The 21,108-nt window shown below is 40.6% G+C and overlaps 1 long non-coding RNA gene across 2 annotated transcripts in view; it reads left to right on the plus strand.

The window, feature by feature from the left end:
* Positions 1 to 21,108, plus strand: part of LOC122466330 — a 106,108-nt gene that overhangs the window by 81,161 nt on the left and 3,839 nt on the right. The window contains exon 1 of one of the 2 annotated variants that reach the window (XR_006291748.1): positions 18,156 to 18,242. The exons of the other annotated variant lie outside the window; for it this stretch is intronic. This is a non-coding gene — a long non-coding RNA (uncharacterized LOC122466330). Of the gene's footprint in view, positions 1 to 18,155; positions 18,243 to 21,108 lie in introns of those variants that run through there. 2 annotated transcript variants of the gene reach the window in all.

Below are 21,108 nucleotides of genomic sequence, written 5' to 3' on the forward strand. Positions count from 1 at the left end.
TTTAAGCAGCTTCAGAGTTTATTAGTACAGGCAGCATATGCAGCTGTGAGGTAAAAGTTATCCATTTTGCACAGAAACTGTTCAACATAAGATTTCAAGCAGCTATTTACCCAACTGTTCCCTCTGGTCCTCTAGTTGTGATGCTGAACTGCAGATTACTTCAGCTCTGTTCCATCCCATACTTCCTTTGAAAAATGACACCTTATTGCCACCGCAATAGCAACAAAAATTTAATTGACATAAAAGACTTGAGCGAGTGACTGGAGCATGGAGTATGTAAAATGGTGCTGCGACTCTATTGTGATGGAAAGCCTACTTCTGGAAAGGAGGTTATTGATTGCTTTAAAGAATTATTGCTTTTCAAGATCACAAGGATATTTTCAATGGATCTCATGGGATTGTTTCCAAACTATTGCAATGCTGCTGCCTTCCATGCTCTTACTGTTCTTTTTAGCTATCATCTTGGTATGCCTGTTATAAAACGGTAGAGCCAGACTGGGTCATTTGCGAAGAGAGGAGAGGAAAGCCTTTCAGTCACTTTTCAGTTCTACTGATTTGGGGCTGAAAAGGCCCCCAGTATAACCTGGAGCAGCTACAGGGCTCCCTAAGCAAGAAGCAGGTTGTGTAAAGCTGGTTATGCTGGGTTAATGCCTGGGGAGGTTTTCCCAGGGAATGCCACCACTATCAGCCCTTTTAAGACTGGTTTAACTTTTGTGCCACTATGAAGGCACACAGGGATCTCAGCAGGGCCTGGGGATCTGGCCCATAATGTTATTTGACTAGTGCAGTGGTTTTCAAATCTTTTTTCTGGTGAGCCAGTTGAAGAAAATTATTGATGCCCACGACCCAACGGAGCCAGGGATGAGGAGTCTGGGGTGTTGGAGGGGCTCAGAGCTGGGGCAGAGGGTTGGGGTGAGATTTGAGGGCTGTGGGTGGGGCCAGAAATGAGGGGTTCAGAGTGTGGGAGGGGGCTCTGGGCTGGGGCCGAGGATTGGGGTGCGGGAGGGGGTCAGGGCTCTGGGCTGGGATACAGACCCTGGGCTGGGGCCAGGGATGAGGGGTTTGGGGTTCAGGAAGGGGCTCTGGGTTTGGAGGGGGCTCAGGGCTGGGGCAGGGGATTGAGGCGCAGGGTTGAGGCATGGGCTTACCTCGGGCGGCTCCCGGTCAGTGGCACAGCGGGGGTGCTAAGGCAGGCTTCCTGCCTGTCCTGGCACCGTGGACCGCACTGCTCCCCAGAAGCAGCCAGCAGCAGGTCTGGCTCCTACGTGGAGACGTGCAAGTGGCTCCGTGTGGCTCTTGCCTGCAAGCACTGCCCCCCCCAGCTCCAATGAGAGTGCAGAGCCAGTGCTCGCGGAGCCCCGTGGTCCCCCCGCCTAGGAGCCGGACCTGTTGCTGGCTGCTTCCGGGGCACAGTGCAGTGTCAGATCAGGTAGGGACTAGCTGGGCAGCACCGCCGACACGACTTTTAACAGCCCAGTCAGTGGTGCTGACCAGAGCCGCTGCGACCCAGTGCCTTACATTCCGCGACCCAGTACTTGGTCGTGACCTGCAGTTTGAAAACCACTGGACTAGTGTGTCTAACTGGCTAATGGAACTTCTCTACACTTTGTGCATATTTCCAGAAACTCTTCAGGTGGTTGTGTGTGTGCGTGCGCGTGTGTGTGTGTATGTTAATAACAGAGTTGAGGCCAGGAGTATCCTCCCACCTATAGTGCTGCATTGTGTACCCATACATTGGACAGGCACATCCATGTGCACTGTCCCCCATGCAGCTATTCTTGGCAGAGGCAGAAAACATCTGTGTGGGAAAGGATTGTGTGGGGTCATAGCCAGCAAGTAAATCATTGGACCACATCCCCAGGTGCCTTTGCCCATCCTCAGAACATATTTATCTGCCTCCATTTCTAGTGCACCGCAGAAAGCCTATAGATCAACCCCTCAACCAGAATTGGATTAAATGCTTGGATTGTGCATTTGCTCCTCTGGCTTTAGCCTTTTTGGCCTGTATGTAGGTATAACTGCCAGCCACCCTGAATTTGGTACTACCCAAACATATAAACCTGTAAAACTAGGATCTGATTTTAAAAAAGCCAGGAATGCAATTGCATGTGCAAAAATGCTTGTGTAATAAGTGTTTAACTTTTGCATTCAATAGCATGATTGTATGGATGGATTAGGTACTTACATGTGCAGTCATGGGACCTGCATGCTCACACCAGCTGTGCAGTTGTATGCATATTTGTGCCCCTAATTTTTCTGAAAATAGGCTCATGTCTGAAAGATGACTCTTCAAATCCAGGAGTTAGATCATGAGATGCCCAGAGAGAACCATGTTTACACACATGATTAATTGTTCAGTGTGTGCATGGGAAGGAACAAATTCTCAAACATGCCAAGCAGTGAAGTAAATACAAACATAATATTAAGCAACTTATTAAATTAATATTTTGGAAGAATAACTAGAGTAGGCTCAGAAAGAAAAATCAATTTAAAGGGACATCTAGATTATTATCAAGTACAACAAATGACTAGTCTGAAAAATAGGCCATGTCTACAATAATCTCTGTCAAATGCAGCTAAACCCTGTGCTCCTTAATACATTTAAGAATGGAGAGGGTATTAAAACCTATAACATGTAAATCTGTTGAGAAAGTTTACAATTCACTGAGCCTCATGTATCTCAAAGTTGGTGTGTGTGAAGGGAATTCTAAGGTGTCACTTTAAGAAAATTTAATATTGCTTTGAGTAGCTGGTATGAAAGCAAAACTACATCAGATAGTCTTGATTGCTAGCAACCTTCTGTAAAAATGTTACTTTATTTCACAGTAGAGCACTCTAAATATGTGGGCTCGGATGCGATCTTTTAGAATGGTGCAGAAGATTAGATAAGCATCTGTCTCAATTCTGTACAAAGCCCTTGGGTTTGACAGCAGCAAAACATATGCTGCCTGGCAGGTGAGCCTCCTTTTGATCTACCTAGCACTTTCCTTTATTTAATGCATATGGTACTGGCAAGTGCTGCACATAGGATGCCTTTAGTTAGTTGGTTCCCAAACTGAGTTTGTTACAGAGTATTCAGTGTTTTTATTGTCTCCAAGTATTACTTTTACATCAGTAAATTACACAAGAGCACTTTGGAAAATGAAGACTTAGAGGGCCAGATTTTCAAAAGTATTCAGCACCTAATGCTTTGAAAATCTGGCCCTCATTCAGAGAGCTGAGCACTGGGCCACAGTCCCTCTGTACATCAGAGTGCTGTTCTTTTCTATATATGGAGCTGCTTGGGAACTGGAAGTAATACCGTAGTTTGAAATTATGTTGTTTTATCACTTGACTCAACAATCCTAGTAGAAAATTCTGCTGATGACATTCCATCTGTGCAGTTATTTCTCAACACTGCACTGTTTTATATGATCACTTTCATAATCAAAACCATGTATTAACACACATCCTAATGAATCATCAGGAAAAGAGATTATGTTCTTAATACTTTACATTGAAATATGATTTTTTAATAAATAAAGGGGTAAAATAAAATCTGTCTAATATAAAGGGCCAGATTCACCATCATGAGCACAGGGGGAGTGATATTTACAGCCCTTGTGTGTCTGTAGGGGCTGTTTTACTGGTGGAGGCATTCACCCCACTCCAGAAGATAGCAGGTGATGGTACTGCCACCCATCTTCCTTAGGACTCTGCTCAGTGAAGGTTTATTTTATGGCCATAGGAGATTCCATAGCAGAGGCTTCCAAAGAGATGCACTGAATCAGTACATCTCTTAGTTAGCCTAGCCCCACCTGCTTCTGGGAGACCTCACCCACTTAGTGGGTTGCACTGGCTGGCTCTCGCACCCCTGGTAGAGTGGATTTGCAGCAAGGTTGCCAAGCTGTATGTATTGCTTCTGTGCAGATGCAGCTTGTGTTGGGCAGGAAGTTCAGCTGGCCAAAATAAATTCATAATATACAGTTAAATACCATGGTCAAAAATGGCACATCATATTTAAGTCATTAACATCACTCAGACAATTTCAGAAGAGTCATGGAAAATTAAGATTAACTTTCCGGTTTATTCCTTCTTAATGCAAACTCAGTCTCTGCACCACTGACTGCATGTGTACTGTGTTTGTGCACACAGTACACATTTAAAATCAACACCGCTGCCAGGGTCTCACCAAACAGCCTGGCATTTGGTAGATATCACCAAATATCCTCCTGCAAAGTGTTCTGGTTCCTTTTCCCGTCTGTTTTGCGAACTGCCTTTGATGTACCCTTGGTCTGTTGATCTCCCTGCTGTTGTTCTATCTCCTCTCCTGCAAAATGGTCAGCATATTCCCATCTACTCTTTTTTACTATGCCCAGGAAATGATTCTTTTTTTTTTACTTGCTTTCTTACCCATTTGTATGTTTTCTTGTCTTTTACTGGTAATGGCGAGCAAATATCTCCGTGCTTCACTGTCAGCCACTTAGCATCTGATCTATCTTTGTGGTGAATCTTTTCTCCATTCACATTGAACCTGATTATTGGCTGCTTCATGATCATTGTGAATCCTCAACTCAATCTCTGTTCTATATGTCCAGTTCTTTGAGTTCTATAGGTCTTTAGGGATTTTAGCAAAAATAAAAATGTCACTGATAAGTTTTAGGTCCTTTGGGAACAAGATTAACATAGCTTATTGTGGAATCGTAAAGGAATTTGAGTTAGCAATTGTTTGACTTAACACAATTGTTAGCATTTGAGGCCCCAGTCCTGCAACTGGATCTATGCAGACACATCCCTGCACCTGTACAAACCCCGATGGACATCAGTACTAATCAACAATGGGTATAAGGGTCAATCTATGTGGGTCTGACTGGAGGATTATCCCTGATAAATATAGGTTACCAATGAATCATAAAAATTGGCAATGAAAATGACTCAGATCACACTGCAAAGGTGGGATTATTCTCTACAATACATTTTCTAGTGCCTAGTTAAACCTAGTTCTGGGAAAGAAAATTAATGTTATGAATAATACAGTATGCATGATATGCCATAGTAGGGGATTTATCTTACTAAATTGGGAGGTTCTTAAATTGTGTGATGTGAAGGAAGTACTGTAACAATTTGTTTGTGCAAGACCCAGTCAGTAATATATATGTCCCAATTGAGTTGTAATTAATAGGTAAGAAAGTGAAAATAAATCAAAATTAATAGAGCTTCTGGATGCGAGTAACTATAATATGATTATGCATGAAATTAACCTGGAGATCAAAACTAAAATATCCAAACTAACAATTGCCAGGACAATAATTTATGGTTTTAGATGAACTACTTTTGAAGGGATATGAAAGGAATGCATAAAAATTAACTCAGGTACAATTACAGAAGATACCACTTATCATAAAGTAATAAAATGGTGGACAACCTAGATTGTAACATGTAAAATATATGTGTACATGTAAATCTGCAAATAGAAAATTTGCTCATCTGTAATATTGACAAATATATAAAACAAGAATGGAGGAAGAAAACAGAAATGTAATTCAGTAAAACTGAAAGCACAGATCACGCTGAAGAGAGTCTAGAAATAGGAATGCAGTGAAACCATGATAAACTGATGAATGGAGGGGATGCAATGTGTCAGGAAACACTTCTAAAATAATAAAAGCAAGACAACAGAAAAGAAATTAGATAAAAGAAATAAAAGAAATAAAAGAAAAGAAAATTAGAAAGATGGTGGACAAAATGATAGACGATGGCAAGTATTAGTGTATTTCCCCGGTTGCTGCTGATTTTCCTGGCCGGAGGGAGGGCTCTTTGGGGGTCTCCTACCTAATCCTTTCCATGATTATTGCTGCTGCCACTTCATCCAACAGCGGGGACGGTGCCCTGGGCGTCACCTTCTCTCCTCCCCCCCCCACTTCCATTTCTCTTTTCCCCCTTTCGCCACTGACATGGCAGGGAGATGAGATGGAGAGTGGCAACAGGGGAGAGAAGGGAATGGCCGCAAGGGGAAACATGCCATCCAGCAGGAAGGGGTCATGGGTAGACTTGTGCGTGGAGCTTAGGTTGTTGGCAAGTTTGTTTTTTCCAGTCTGACCCATGTGTACTATCACTGGTGCAGGCCCACCGATGGCAAAAAGGTGGGCTAATGTAGGCAAAGCTAGCAGGATAGTAGAGAAAACAGCTGAACCCTGTCTACAGTGGCATCCCCACTGTTACAGCCACCAGAGGAGCTGCACTGTGGAACAGATACTATAAAACTCTGAGCCAGATGAAAGCACTGTGAGTTTATTTCTTAAACAAATGGATGGAATTTTCCCTAGAAGGTGGCTTGGAAGAAGCACTTACAGTCAGTCCTCAGAATGGGCTAGTTCCTCTAATGCTGCCCTGCAGATCAGACTTGGAAAGCAGAGAACAGGAGAAATGGTAAAAACAGAAAAGAGTACTGAAGAGCTCTTGTGAAATCAGAAGCTGAAATGAGTCAGGTGGGAGAGAGGGAAGGAGGAACGTCTATTTGTAAGCCAAACTCCCCCTTGACAGTATGGCTCTGGGTTTGCAATTTCTTTTTTCAGATATGATTTCCTTACATTTTTAGTTCCATTCTCACAACCTTTAATGGTTGGGTGGAGCTGCAGGCAATCTTCTTTTCTGATTCAGAAGTGCTGGTACTCAGCTCTTGCCGCAACGGAGCTCAGCTCCTGGGAACTCCTGCTCGTTTTGGGCACTGCTTACATTAAATAGCAAAACCTTAACCTGAGGCTGCCAGAATGGGTTTAGAAAAGGCTAATCGACCTCTTTAATGAACTTCAGAGTTATAAAGTTGGATTATTACAGTGCACATGACATATTTTGTCGAGGTTTTCAGAAAATCTCTGATAAGTATCTATATGACAAGCTGCTTCTGAAGATTAATCTAACAGGGACTGAGGAGAGGACATAGAAGTGGATTAATGAGAACAAACCTCTCTCTCTGCTCTGGAATCTTTGCACAATCAAAGGGAAGTGTTTCATAGGAGTTAATACTTGGACTCGGACTGTTTCTACTTTTTTTTTAACAAATGACCTAGACAGAAAGACCAACTGTAAACTCATTGTATTTGCTGACGATAATAAATTATGGGGCATACTGGGCACAGAATGGGCAGCAAGAAATACTCATCATGACTTAGATCAGCTCAGTAATTGGGCTGACATATGGCAAATTCAATTTAATATGGAGAAATGTGAAATAATGCATATTGTACTCAATATAGAGGTGACAAGTCCAAAAAAAGTGGGACTGAATGAGATCTAGAAAGCTTTGACACATGAGCCTTGACTAGGGTAAATCTGTTCTCTAAAATGTATGCAAATAGAGAAGTAATTGAGAAACTGAACACGGGTGAGATTGATCTATAGATTTTATACTCTGATTTTTCTCTCTCTCTCTTCCCTCCCCTTCCCCAAGGATTCGTACTTTTGTTGGCTAAAGGGCATCCTAGCATTTGTGCCCATATTGTACCTTTATTTCCTGTTCACAGCCAAAACCTCTCTCTGGTCAGCTCAGTTTTTCTGAAAATGGCTGTCCATGCCTCGTGGCTTCATATGTATAAAAACCAAAGGAGTGAGCTGGACACACACAGAAATATCGTTGTGTCTGTAGGCTGTTATTCCCTTCAGCAGAAAAAACTGTAAAAGTGGAAAAATAGAGCTTCAAAGTGCTCAGGAATGACTCAGGTGGAAATCACGCTGCAATGGAAGAGGGAGAGCAATTAGAGGAACCATGGAGAGAGGATGGGGGGTGGAAGGCAGTGGCTAGGGCACTTCACTGGGACTTGGAAGAAATGGGTTCCATTCCCAACTGTGCCACAGAGCTGCTGTGTGACTTACAGCATGTCACTTTCTTTCTATGCGTCTGTTTCCCCATCTCTAAAATGGGGATAATGATACATACGCCAAGTATTATTATTAAAGCTTCTTGGAGCCCAAGGATCTTTGGTAAATCTTAGAGCCAAACCCCTAGATCTTGCGATATCTTTTGAGTACACCCATGTAATACTCTTGATCCAGTGCCCCTGGCAGCATGAATGTGATTGCCTGTGATTGTGCTATACTTCGGCAGCTAAACAGGGCAGAAGCTCCAGAGTAGGACTTAATGTCACGAGGAGCAGCATTAAATAATGGGAGAAATTTCCTCATGTAGTTTTTAGATGGCTGCTATGAGAACATGATGTGCTCTACTTAGCATCTCCCCCTCTTTTGCACAGTCATTCTTCCCACAACATATGTGGTGGATCTGGGAAGAGGCCGGGGTAGCTCCTAGATATCAATCTACTTTTCCTTCCCATTAACAGGTGGCAGTTTCCTTTAGGCATCACAGTAGAAGTTGGTCTAGAGAGGAATTTGTGAAAGGACAGACTGATGGCTTCATGGAACCATTTGGGGAAGGGTTCCTTCCTTCTTGGAAGAAAGTGTAAACTTACTTGTAGAAGTGGTCAAACAGATGATCAAGGCAGGCAGAGTGGACTGGAAGCAGCAGAAAATTATATATAAGAGTGGATGTGTAAAGAGGGGCTAAGTTGTCAAGGTTGTTAAATGTGAGGACAAGAAGGTTAAATGTGATACAGTAGAAGATGGAGCCAGTGGAGGGACTCAGAGGGAGTGACATTGTCATAGAGATAGACCATGAAAATCATGATAGCAGCAAATTTTGAATGGACATGAGGGCAGTGAGGTAGGTATAGTATTCTATTAAAGCCTTAATTAGTCATAACACTGTTATATATGTCTCTTCAAAATTATGGCTGTCATAAACCCACCAAGTCATCTAGTTTACCCCTAGCCCATGGAGAATTGTTTCTGCAGTGCATGTTCGCATCTTGTGTTTTTATTCATCACTACAGTTTTGGTTTTAGCTTTCAGTATCATGCTGATGGCAGAGCTTATGTGACTTTTTCTTGACTACTCAAAGCGACTTAGTCTCTTTGAATATGATTTGAGTGTCAACATTTTGAAATGAAGTGATTTATGAAAATCTGTCACTATTCCTTTAACTTATGACTTGATTTCTTTCACCATCCTTGTCCAGCATCTTGAAGACAAGGGATTATCTCTGTTAAATTTTTGAGGATCATGTTATATATTTTATTTAAAAAGGCATCTTTTTGTGATCTTAGAAGTCTCTCACAATCCATGTGTGTGTGTATATATATATATACAGAGAGAGAGAGAGAGAGAGAATTTCTCTCTTTGTGCCTTTGTGTCTTTCAGAACTATTTGTCATTTCCTTTTCCCTTGTTGTATGCAGTGTAGCCATGTCAGTCCCAGAGTATTAGAGAGACAAGGTGAGTTAGCTAATATCTTTTATTGGGCCAACTTCTGTTGGTGAGAGAGACAAATTTTCGTGCTTACACAGAGCTCTGTTGATCCAATAGAAGATATTACCTCATCCTTGTCTTTCTAGTCTCCTTTTCCCTGCATTTCAGAGTAGCTGATTTTGATTGTATCCTCATTATTTAATTGAGCTTGCACTGGTTACTAGTGGGCTTCTGAATTTGACTGTATGAACCAGATCCATCCCTGGTATTCCACTAAAGACAATGTAATTAAACCAAGGAGGAACTTGGCCTTATATTCTAATTTTAAATTGAATGTCACGCGGACGTAGCTGACAGTTTTAAAATAAGGGCCTACATTTTCAAAAGTGATAGAGATGTGGAGGCCTCAATTTTGGGGTGCCCAACTTGAGACACCTTAAAGGGGCTTGTGTTCCAGAGGGCAGGTGCTCAGCTCTTTTGAAAGTTTGAGCCAAGTACTCCTGTCTTGCCTCCAGGAAGTTGCAGGGGTGAATGTAAAGACCCTGAAAGGACTCCGGTTCTTCACCTCAGACCAAAGCCAGACGGTGATTTGGGGCAAATGTTCTTTCACAGCCCTCCTTGCAGGTTTTCACAATGTTCATTCCTCTTCTCCCCTAATTATTCAATATCAATATGAAACCATTAAATAGATAGTGTCCAAATCTTGCTGCCTTTTCCAGCAAAATATTTCTAAGCTCCAACCTTTTCTCACTGACAGTACTGTTAGAAAAATCTTATCCAAGCCCTCATCATCTCCCTTTGGGTTAGTGTAAATTCCTCCACTCCAGTATCTCTGACACCTATAATGACCCTTCAAGTCCATAAAAATACTTCTGCTAAGCCCATTTTAATGGCTCATCAATCTAACCACCTCTCCCCCTTTGTTAAATTTCTCCATTGGCTCTCTTTTGTCCATCACACCAAGTTCAGGCTTCTTCCCATAGCCATCTGCTCCATCTTCTACTGTATCACATTTAAACTTCTTGTCCTCACGTTTAAAGACCTTGACAACTTAGCCCCTCCTTACATATCCACTGTTATATATTCTGCTCCTTCCTACTTGTCCTTCCTGACCTAATCTTTTTATCACCATCATCCTGTCACTCCAGTCCACTAGTGATATCAGCCTGAACATCCTGTTTGCCTACTTCTCCCACAATTCTTTGCTATCTATGATGCCACGGCATGCCCTTGCTATATTAGTACACCAGACCACCAGCTTCCTCATCCAAATCCCTCTTGAAGACCCACTTCTTTTGCAATCCCTACAGGAAAGTTGCTAATTAAAGGCCTCATTAAAGTCAGTGAATAAGCCCCATGGAAGTCACTGGGAGTTGAAAGACTTCAAACCTACTTATTTATTATGTGTAGGATTTATCCCTTCACCCCTCCTCTTTGCCTCCTGAATAACTTATAGTCCCCCTGTTATGTCACATCTCAAGTTAGTGTATAAGCTCCTTGGAGCAGTGATCATGCCTTTTTCTGTGTCGGGAAGTACCTAGCACACTTCTGGGTACTGTTAAACTAAAATCATAATAATTTGATTTTTATAAGAATAGGAGACTCTTATTGTTCTAAATATCTGCATTTGCTGATTTTTTTTTTTTAGTAAAGGATTTAATAACTTTCAAAAGTACATTGTCCATGTCATAGAGCCACCCTCCTGGGAGTGCCCTCCTGCAGTCGGCCACGGCATGACAGGCACCCTGTCTCAGTTTTCCTCCTTCTAAGTCCACCGAAATAGTTCAAACAGCCTTTCTTAGTGAAAATGGCCCTTGTGTGGTTAATTTATTATTGAACATAGTGAGCCCCAGTACCATAATCCAGCCCCGGAATTTGCACAGTCCTCTCTGGCCCTCTGACTTCAGCTTTTCAGCTGTGAGAGCCACCAGGCACCTCCCTCAGCAGTTCTCAGACTTCAGCCCTCTCCAGTCTTCTGTGACCGTGGCTCTCTCTAGCTCAGGAAGGACAACTGGCTAGCCCGCCTCTTGGCTTCCTATTCCCTGGCCTTTTCCATCTTCTGGCACTGGTTTGGTTCTTAAAAGTCAGTAGCTAGCCCATGCACTGGCTTCCTGAATTCCTCCCTCTTCCAGGGAGGGCCTTTAGAGAGCTTTCTTCTCCCCGAAGTTTTCTCCAGAGACTTCCTCCAGTCTCCTTGGCTGACTCTCATTTACTGGTTCTCTCCTTAACCTTTTACAGCGCCCCCAGTGTTTCCCCACCCTCTTCATTGGCCAAACTGGGAGTGCCTGTTTTGGCACAGGGGAGCTGGACCTGCTTTATTTATGGGACCAGCCACCCAGTGGTGGTCCTGCTATCCAAACACTGCTGTGATTTGTGGGTCTACATGAGGGCATGATGATGTCATTAACACAGAGGTTAAAAAAAGCATTCTGGGCCATGCTGCACACTTGATCCATGTGCACAATTCTTAATAATGGCAACGGGAGCTCTGCTTGCAGTTCAAGAGCATGATGTTCTGTGCCCAGAGAATGGTTTAGATATTGAAAGGACAGACTGTTTGCAATGTGGAAACATTTAGCTATGTAGTTACCCTGCCAAGTCATAGGCCTCGAAGTCCGCTGTAGGGCCCTTGATCTCTTTAAGGAGACCCACCAATTGAGATGTATGACTGGAAATGACAAAGGAGACTCTTAGTAAGTCTACATTTGGAAACGTAAAAATAATTATTTGGAACTAACTACATTTTGAAAACAACTTCTAATTTTGGAGGTGAAGTTTTGCCTTTGCAAATAATTGCAAACATGAATGATAGATGTTAGCTGTTTAGCTACCTAAAGTCACCCACAAATCAGTTAGGTGGCTAAATCTATCATCTAGATAGATATCTGGGTGCACAATTCTATTCTTTGCACCTGTAAAATTGAGCCTACAAAATCAGAGGCCTCTTTAAAGTTTAAAATACTTAGGCCAAAACCTGGGCCCCTAAAGTTGAGCTCCTGAATTCATATTTAGAGATGTAAATAAGTGGCCTGATTTTCGCCTACATCTCCCAGCCACTCAGCAACTTGCCCCTTATTGTTTGTTTTAGATTTATTACTTCACAGATCGACTTTGTGAATGGAAAGCCAAGTGTAATAAGTACCTACTCATCCTGGGCCCGATCCTGCATTTGTTAGGCAGAACTCCACATTGGTTTCAGTGTGAGTTTTCAGAGTACAGATTGCAGGATCAGAGCCAATATTATTGTACTTATTACATTTTATTATAACAGTTATTTAATGTCACCATTCTGGCACATGCATAACTTCAGTGTATTCATAAGTCACATACCATAACCACTGTGTTTTAACCCAGTTTAGTTAAATGGATAATCAATCATTTTTCCATTTTGGCAGTGATGTATTTGGGTCTAAAACTAGTGAAGAACATCCCTTTAAAATCTCTAGTAAGTTCCCCCTCCAAAAATTGCATTGCTGCCTAATCAGATGTTACCTCCAGGATTTATATCTCCGATTGTAAAACCCTGACCCTTCTGTTAGCACAATGGTTTTCTTGCAAACTGATTGTTTGCAAGCATTTAGGTGAACTGAAAGGTCACTTAAGAAACACAGAAACAGGTAGGAGGCACCTTAAAAGAAACTTCATCCTCACTTCATGTCAACACCACTAAATACATTGTTACAACAATGACTAAAACTGTCTAATAATATCATCAGTGGCAACTGGTCAGTTAAAATGTTTTTTAATTGTGACTTGAATGTGTTTATCAACCTCTTTTTGTAACATCAAAAAGACAGCAAGAGAAACACATGGAGACATTGTCCTCAAGGGAAAGGATTAATCATCAGTGAGTAAGCAGGCCTAAGCAGATGGTCAGCTATGCTTTCCTGAAGTCATTTCTTCTACCCACCACTCAGTGTCACTGCCAGAAACAAGAAGTGTTATCTTGACATTGAACATCTTTATAATAAAATTACTAATTGGCGACTAATACTAAAGGCTTATAGCTGTAAAACCTCACCAGAGGTAGTTAAGTGGTTGACTGGGTTTCATTTTAATAAATATTTCTTGTAAAGATCCCTTCTTAGAATTGTTAACATTGTATTATAATTTAGGGTCCCTCTGCACATGATGATGTATCTCATGCCTCTTGATTTTAAATATAGCAATATGGAGCCATTTTTAAACATTAAACCCAATGATGGTATCACAGTGATTATGCTTTTACGTATTTCTAATTACAACATTTTACACGAGACATTCCTTAGGATTTCGTTCTCCGTTTTCTGGTAACTATAGAGCATCTGTCAAAACAAATTAGCACTTTTGGTGACAGAAATTCATATTTTCTATGAAAGCTGCAAATGTGTCAGCATTGGACACTCATGAAATTCCCATAGTTTATTAGGGATTTTCTTCTTTTTTTGTTCTCTTTAGCCAGGGGCATTTTTAGAAAATATTTTCCATTACCATCAGCAGCGCGCATCTTCCTCCTCCCTCCCCAAGATATATTCAAATTCAGGCTTGAAAGAATGACTGATTATAGTAGTTATTTGAATATGTTTACTCTCATAGGAGTTACTTTATTTTTGTTGTATTTTAGTTCTACACATTCCTGTTTTCCCCCATCACCTATTCAGAAAATGTTTTCAAGAAATGCATTATGAGGACCAGATTCTGATTTCATTTATACCAGTGGAAGTCTGGAATAACTCCAATACTCTGAATTCGCACAGGAGTAGCTGATATCAGAGTCTTGCCCTGCAGTCCTTTATTATCAAACACATGACTTGACCAAGCTACAGCAAATACAATGCTGCCGTGCTGCTAATGGGGCCTAATCCAAAGTCCATGGAAGTCAATAGAAAGAATCCCAAGGACTTTAACAGACATTAGGATAGGGCCTCAGTTGAAATTTACAGGGTTTTTTTTAATGCATGGGAAAGTATATGAATATATTATGTCATAATAAGTCCCAAAATATTGGTATAGGGTTTTTCCCCCCAGAGATTAAAGCATTAGTGAAAAATAATGATTAACCTTTAAAATCAGATTGGCATTTCTTTTTTCTCCAAATGTAGAATTAATACGCATTTTTTAATCATTAGTGTAATTTTCAGGATGATACTTTTGTTCTTTTGGCTGTTGAACTGTTACGGCTGCTAGTAACCCTTCAAATTGTTTGCTTCATTCAAGCATTCGTTTTTGAATAATTCATTAGGCATTATTATCCAAGCGTGGAACACCTCATTTAGCACTGGTGATCTTTTCCTTACGTGTAGCTGACAGGCAATCAAAGTTTTTATCAGTGCAGAAAATTTGCAATTCAGAACTGTAGTTGCAGCAATTAGTAGCTATCAGGTAGCATAGGAAGGACAGCTTCATAAAAAGAGAGAGTTGAATGAGCTCAACTGATGTTAGCACAAAAGTAATGGATAAAACTAACCAGCTGTTTCTAAATTTACCAAATGGAACATTCCTTTTTCTCAGAGTAGCAGCTTTAATTAACTTTGTGTTATGTGTGGCTTCACAAAAGGAGAAGTGACTAGGTGACAGACTCTCCCTCTTTCATTGCCCTTCATTTAATTTTGTAACTGTATTAAGACTTCCTGTCAATATACAACGATCTTTGACTCTAGTTGCAGGACAAACGTCTTTGCTTACCTTTTTCTCTCCCTTGGTCGCCATTATAGCAGCCAGCTTGTTACAACATATACACAGTGGAGAGAGCAGCCACAGACTCACCTTTTGTTTTCTGGCTGCAAATACTGTGTGTTTTGTGCCATTGCAAAAGAGAGCCAAAGTTCTGAAACTGTTTTACTGATTATTCTGAGTGAAAACCTGGCCTCATTAAAGTCAATGGCAAAACTCCCATTGACTTCAATGGAACCAGGATTTTATCTTGAGTCCAAATACATTTTTCTAGGATATAAATGACTTTTTGAAATTCTATAATAATTATTGTAATTCATGAAATAATTATTGTAATTCATCAGCATATTGTAAAGCATGATACAACTATGAAGCTTGAAAGATTCTGGATCAGAAAAATCTCTTTAACTGCATTAGTGGTGTTCAGATGGTGAAAGTGGAGTAGTTGGCATCACAAGTAACTAAAGATACACATTTCATTGTTTATGAAGTTTTACATCAGGGCATATTTTGAGACCTTAAGACAATGTATCTGTATTTTTGTTCATTTTTTTTCTTTGGTGTCAGGTGCAGCGATCTTGGTATTACTGAATGTGGGATGCTTCTAGAAACCATTCTTTCAGGCAGTAAGAAAGAGTTGAGCTAGCTTCGCCAGGTAGATGACCTTTGCAATAAAGTTATAGTACTAGTGATGAAATTCCTTCCCTTTACAGTTGGCACTAATTCACTTTTTATTTTAATATGTGTCCAGTTTTACAAAAAGCACACAGATTGGTGAATGTGCACACACAGGTGGATGGTTGATACACTTCTGTACACTCCTACTTGCTATTGTACAAGCACTTTCTGTGCATGTGCACAGAAAAAAAGGTGTACATGTGTGCACACAAAATGTGTTTAGACCTCCAGTCTCTCTCTCTCTCCCCCCCCCCCTTTTTTTTTAAAACCAAGCCCTAGAAAAACATGAACCAGATCTGCAGCTGCTTTAAACTAGCATAGTTTCATTGATTTCAGTGGAACAACTCTGATTTACACCAGCTGAGAATCTGGCCCAATAATTGTATTTTGGAGTAGAAGAAAAATGGTTGTGGTTGTGCACAAGTCTTGATATTTTAAACATGATCACAGCCTTTGGTTTTCTTTATGGCCATACGAAGCAAGAATGTATCTTAATACCTGAAGAATGCATGTCAGACCCTATACTTTCAGAAAATTTAAAAAATATATATTGGGAACAAGAAACATCATTTTCATCTTGTTCAAGTGTCTTTTCTCTCTAGTTAATTACAAATACTGGAACAATTAGTATCAAGGTCAATGTACAGCCCCTAATGTAGTCCTGAATACAGAGGATGGGTGACTGTGAAAGAAATTGTGGTCCATCATCTGTGGCTCCCCTCAGCACCACTCTGGGCCTCGTTCATCTTTCTATGGTTTTTAACACCATGCTATCTATATACACATTTCATTCTCTCCATGGATAGAGAAGAAACAGCTGGGGGCATATTCCTTTTCCACAGTATGGTATCTCTACATCAAAGCCTATATGAGGGGCAGATTCTGTTACTCTTACTCTGGTGTAATTGCACCTTGTTCTAGGAGTCATTGCATTCACTACCACAGGATAACTTGTGGAGTAAGGTATCTTTGAATGCGAGTAAGGCTGTCAGAATCTGACCCATTGTCTCTTTATCTTTCAGCAGAAGATGGGTTCCATTTTTCTATTAAAGTTATACTAAAATATATATTTGATATTGATAACTGTTGTCTGTTTACTACAAGTATTTCTGTTCTGTGCATTTTATAATCTTTAGTTTTAGTAGGATGAAACTATTCCTCTTGGATTCCTCACTTAGGTAGGCATGTGGAAAACCTCTGTGGCAAATATCTGACTCAGAATACAAATAAAACAATAACACTGGAGAAAATTCTATACGTACGTGCCGCAATCATATCCATGCATGTGCACCCTGAAGACTTGAGGTGCAGATCGTTTCAAGTGATTTAATAAGTACAGTTATGACATCCTCTTTTATATTTTTTAATATCAGTCCCCTAATGTCCAAATGGAAATATAATATTCAAATTACACACCAGTCAAACTGCTTCAGGTATCACAAGAAGACGTGTGGATTGTAGTACTGCATAAATTGCTTGGATACAGTGGTGATGGCCACTGTACAAAAACCATGATAGAAAAGTTGTAGCAATGCACAGTAAGGAAGCATATAATAAGGAAATTCCATGCTGTATGTTCCTGTTGATCTGTTTTATTCAAACAATGCTTCTAAGCGTATATATTCAGACAGGCATTGTGTTTATTTTCATTATATTCTCCATTGTATATCTGCTTCCTTTTTGTAAAATCAGAAATTAAATGATTATGCATTGTTCCTCCCCACAGTAACAACCACAGGGCTCAGAAAACTGCATAGTGTACAGTCTGCCTTTTCCAACAAATGCTCCCACCTGGAGGAAGGATTTGGGATGCTGCACAGAAGGCAGGTGTGCAGCCTCCTAACCCCACGGATTCCCAGGGAAAAACTGGATTTCCCAGCAAAAAGAACCTGCTACCACTGCCTCCTACCTTTCTGCGTGTCCACCTGACCTTTCCCTGGCAGCATGACTCCCTTAGGAGTCTTGCAGACACTGACTTCTCTGTCCATGACCCCTTTTCCTAAGCAACATTAGCATCTGCTGCAGGTATCTCCCTAGATATCTGCTGGGTACAGTGGCTGTTCTTTGGCTCAGCACCCCCGTACATGCCAACATCCCCAGGGTCTGATTCTGTACAGTGGCAGTGAATAAATAGGCTTCAACATGCTTCTTCAGGGTGCTCCTGGAAAGAGCATGTTTCTCTCCTCACCTATAGATACTCCCCAGTGCAGGTCTATCAGTGTTTGTTTCACTCCACCTGCTCTTGCTGGGTGCAAGCATATGGCAGTGCTGTGGTGAAAGGATGCAGCTTTTGGTCGCATATTACTAGAGCTGACAACAGTGACTTAGTGGACTTGGACTTAGTGATAAAAATTTGCACTTCTGATCATTTATCTAGGGACAGTGCTTATTAAAATGCATTGGTCTGGAGAGAATTTGTGCTGCTCTACCATGGCAAGTCATCTAATTAATCAACCAGCCGAGATACAAATATTATATCATATCGTTATATTAATACATATGATATTAATATAACAACATTTATATTTCAACTGTTTCCCTCACCAAGGAAACACTGAGAAGCTGCTTGAGTCCCATGTTGCAGAAGTAGTTTCTACTTGAACATTCAGGAGATGACACAATGGATCTATGAAGGTAAATTGAGAAAATAATCTTTTTCAAGTTTAATATTCTCACTACTTTTATTTCAATGGGCCATTGTAACTCTTCCCCAACGTGGGAATAGGAAATGCTTATGATATCAGGAGCATCATAGGAATCAAATGGCCTCTCAGACTTAACTGGGAAAAGGATTCACAGCCAAACCACAACTACTGACATTTCTTTAAGTTTTGTAAAATTGCGGAGAAGTTTTATATTGTTAAGACTCAATAATAAAATGTAATAGAGAAAAAGAAATTGAATAAATTAGATCACACTCAGGTCATACTGATTATTGTCTTGTTTTCTTGTCCTGTTTCAATTCCTACCTGAGTTTGGAACCACTAAACTCTCAACCTCCTGGAGTTAGAGATTAATGCTTCATTCCATATCAGAATTGGGCTTACAAACTTTCAGAAGGTATATAGCATCGATTCTAATAAATCTCTAGATGGCAGATTGGGAAATGATGAAATTGTAATCAGAATGGTCAGATTTAAGGTCTTGTATCTGGTAAATAAACAGGACTAGAAGAAATTATTGTTCACCATTGGGAAGGTGGGATTCCCAACTTATAATGGGGTGTATTATCAGTTTCTGTACCAGAACCTAAATTGGTAACTGCACTCTCAGACCAGACAGAAGTAGAGGCCATTTGCCAGAAAAGCCAAGATGTTTTCAGTGTCATAAAAATTCTGGGAGAGGAAAGCAGAAAGACCCATTTCAAGGCAGAATTTCTTAGCAGAAGCTTAGCAAATTCTAGATGGAAATGATCCTTTTGTCTTGGCATCAGACAGACTTCAGGCACATAGAATCACAGTCCATGCTTCTTGCCAAATGTGACAAATTGATTAACATTGATCAACACTATATGCCAGATCCTCACCTGCTGTAAACAGATGTAGCTGCATTGACTTATTCCAGCTGAGGATCTGGCCCACTAGGGTCTGGAAAGCTTGCAGAAACTGGTGTTCTCATAAGATTTCTAGTACTACCTGGTTTGGGCAGTCAGAAATTTCCTATGAAAAGTCCTTTCTGCTTTCAGAGGTAACATTTTTTTAAACAAACCAAGCTAAGCCACGTTTTTAAAACTTTTCAGGTTCACTTTGCACACTGAGTGAAGGTTCAGATTAGTTCTTATTTTATAAAGCAAGTTGAAAATCCAGCTCTTTGAATAAGGAGTTATATGAAACAACCTCCTGGCAGAAAACTCACTATGTGCAGCATCCTTAAATCCTCATTCTGGCTCACCCAGTACATAGTCAAAACTCTTATAGAAATCAATCCGTGTTTTGCCTGAGTAAAATCAGAATGTGTGTGTGTGTGTGTGTGAGAAAGAGAGAGAGAGAGACATTTGTTTTCCAGTGGAATAAAGCCCCTTGCCTTTAGTCATTCACTCTGAAGAAGAATAGATGTCCTACATATCTATGGTCAAAGAGGAGCACTACAGCTACTTGTTTAGTTGCCTTTAAAAGTAGCTGTAAACTGTGCCGGTAGGTGGCACTGTGTTACTTTTGGTCCCTTAAACGCTCTTCACTTTGCCTGCTTCTTAGATGGTGGGAGCAGCTGAGCACAAATGGTAATCAGCACATACCATGTTTTTTGCGGAAGTTGGTATGTTTCTCACTCCCAGTTGGGTGTGGAGGTGCCTCAGAGATTAATTGTCTTCTGAAACCAAACCAGACAGTTCCATAACCCTTTCACGTATTTGGTAGATATGAAGAGGGATTTCCCAGACAGGTGAAAAACTTTAAAACAGCCACTTTCAAACTGACCTGTGGGTTACTAAACAAAAAGTTGCCGGCTTAATTTGTCTCTGTACTTATGCCCTCAGATATACAGCAGCTGGATTAAGAACAGTAGATTGGTAGCTGAGAATCTTCTCCGGGCAACAAAGTCATCAAACAGTAAACCTTTCCCAAACCCTATCATTTGGCAGTTCCCACACCCAAGAAATACCTTTACATCTGAGCTGAAAATTTTCTAAGGGCGGTTTCTTTCTTTTCCAATTAATTTTTTAGCAAAGAAAACAAAGTCATATTGCATAGTTAGAAAGCATTAGCCAGTTTATATAACGTGATAGCAGTTAAAGATAAAAGCAACACACACACATACAAACAGAATAAATATCAAACCAAGTACTAAGTGGCACAAATATGTAGAAAGAAATCCAAGAACAGATTGCCATGGATTTGGGCTTACTTCCTCAGGTACTGCCCTGAAGTGTAGTTGAAGAAATTTCCTCTCAATGTGATTTGAAAAACCTGGGAAGTTGATCATCTAAACTGAGGGATTAAGACAGAACAAATATTTAACTGTAACTATGAAGTAGTTACATTGTAGGTGTAGATTTGCCATGTGGTTAAAGCATCAAAGACTAGTAAATAGCCAGGTACCACACTCATCGTTTAAAAAGTAGGACAACTAGCCACATGCCTTATGGCCTAATCCTCCTGTCAATGAAGTCAATAGGAGTTTTTTCAATAGGAGTTTATTGACTTCATTGGAAACAGGATTGGTCCCCAGATTTGTCAAAATGAAATTACAAGGCTTTGCCTCTTGTTTTCCTTTTGGGAAATAACTGAAGCCACAAGGAAACTATCTCCAGAATTCCCACTGTGGACAGATGTCTGCAAACAGTCTCTGATGTTTTCTGAATGAGGAATCAGTGGCAACTGGATGGCTATTCAGCAAAGTGATAGTGCTCCTTTGAAAGCAGAGTGTGGTGAGCAATATTGCAACAATCAAGCAGTTTCCATTCTTCATTTACTACTGGGCACTTCAGTCCAATGCTGCAGTATCACTTATACAAGACATACATTTAGGTTTCACCATTCTGCTTTGATCGAAAACTGCCACT

Source organism: Chelonia mydas, chromosome 6 (genome assembly GCF_015237465.2).
Source record: "Chelonia mydas isolate rCheMyd1 chromosome 6, rCheMyd1.pri.v2, whole genome shotgun sequence".
NCBI lineage: Eukaryota > Metazoa > Chordata > Testudines > Cheloniidae > Chelonia > Chelonia mydas.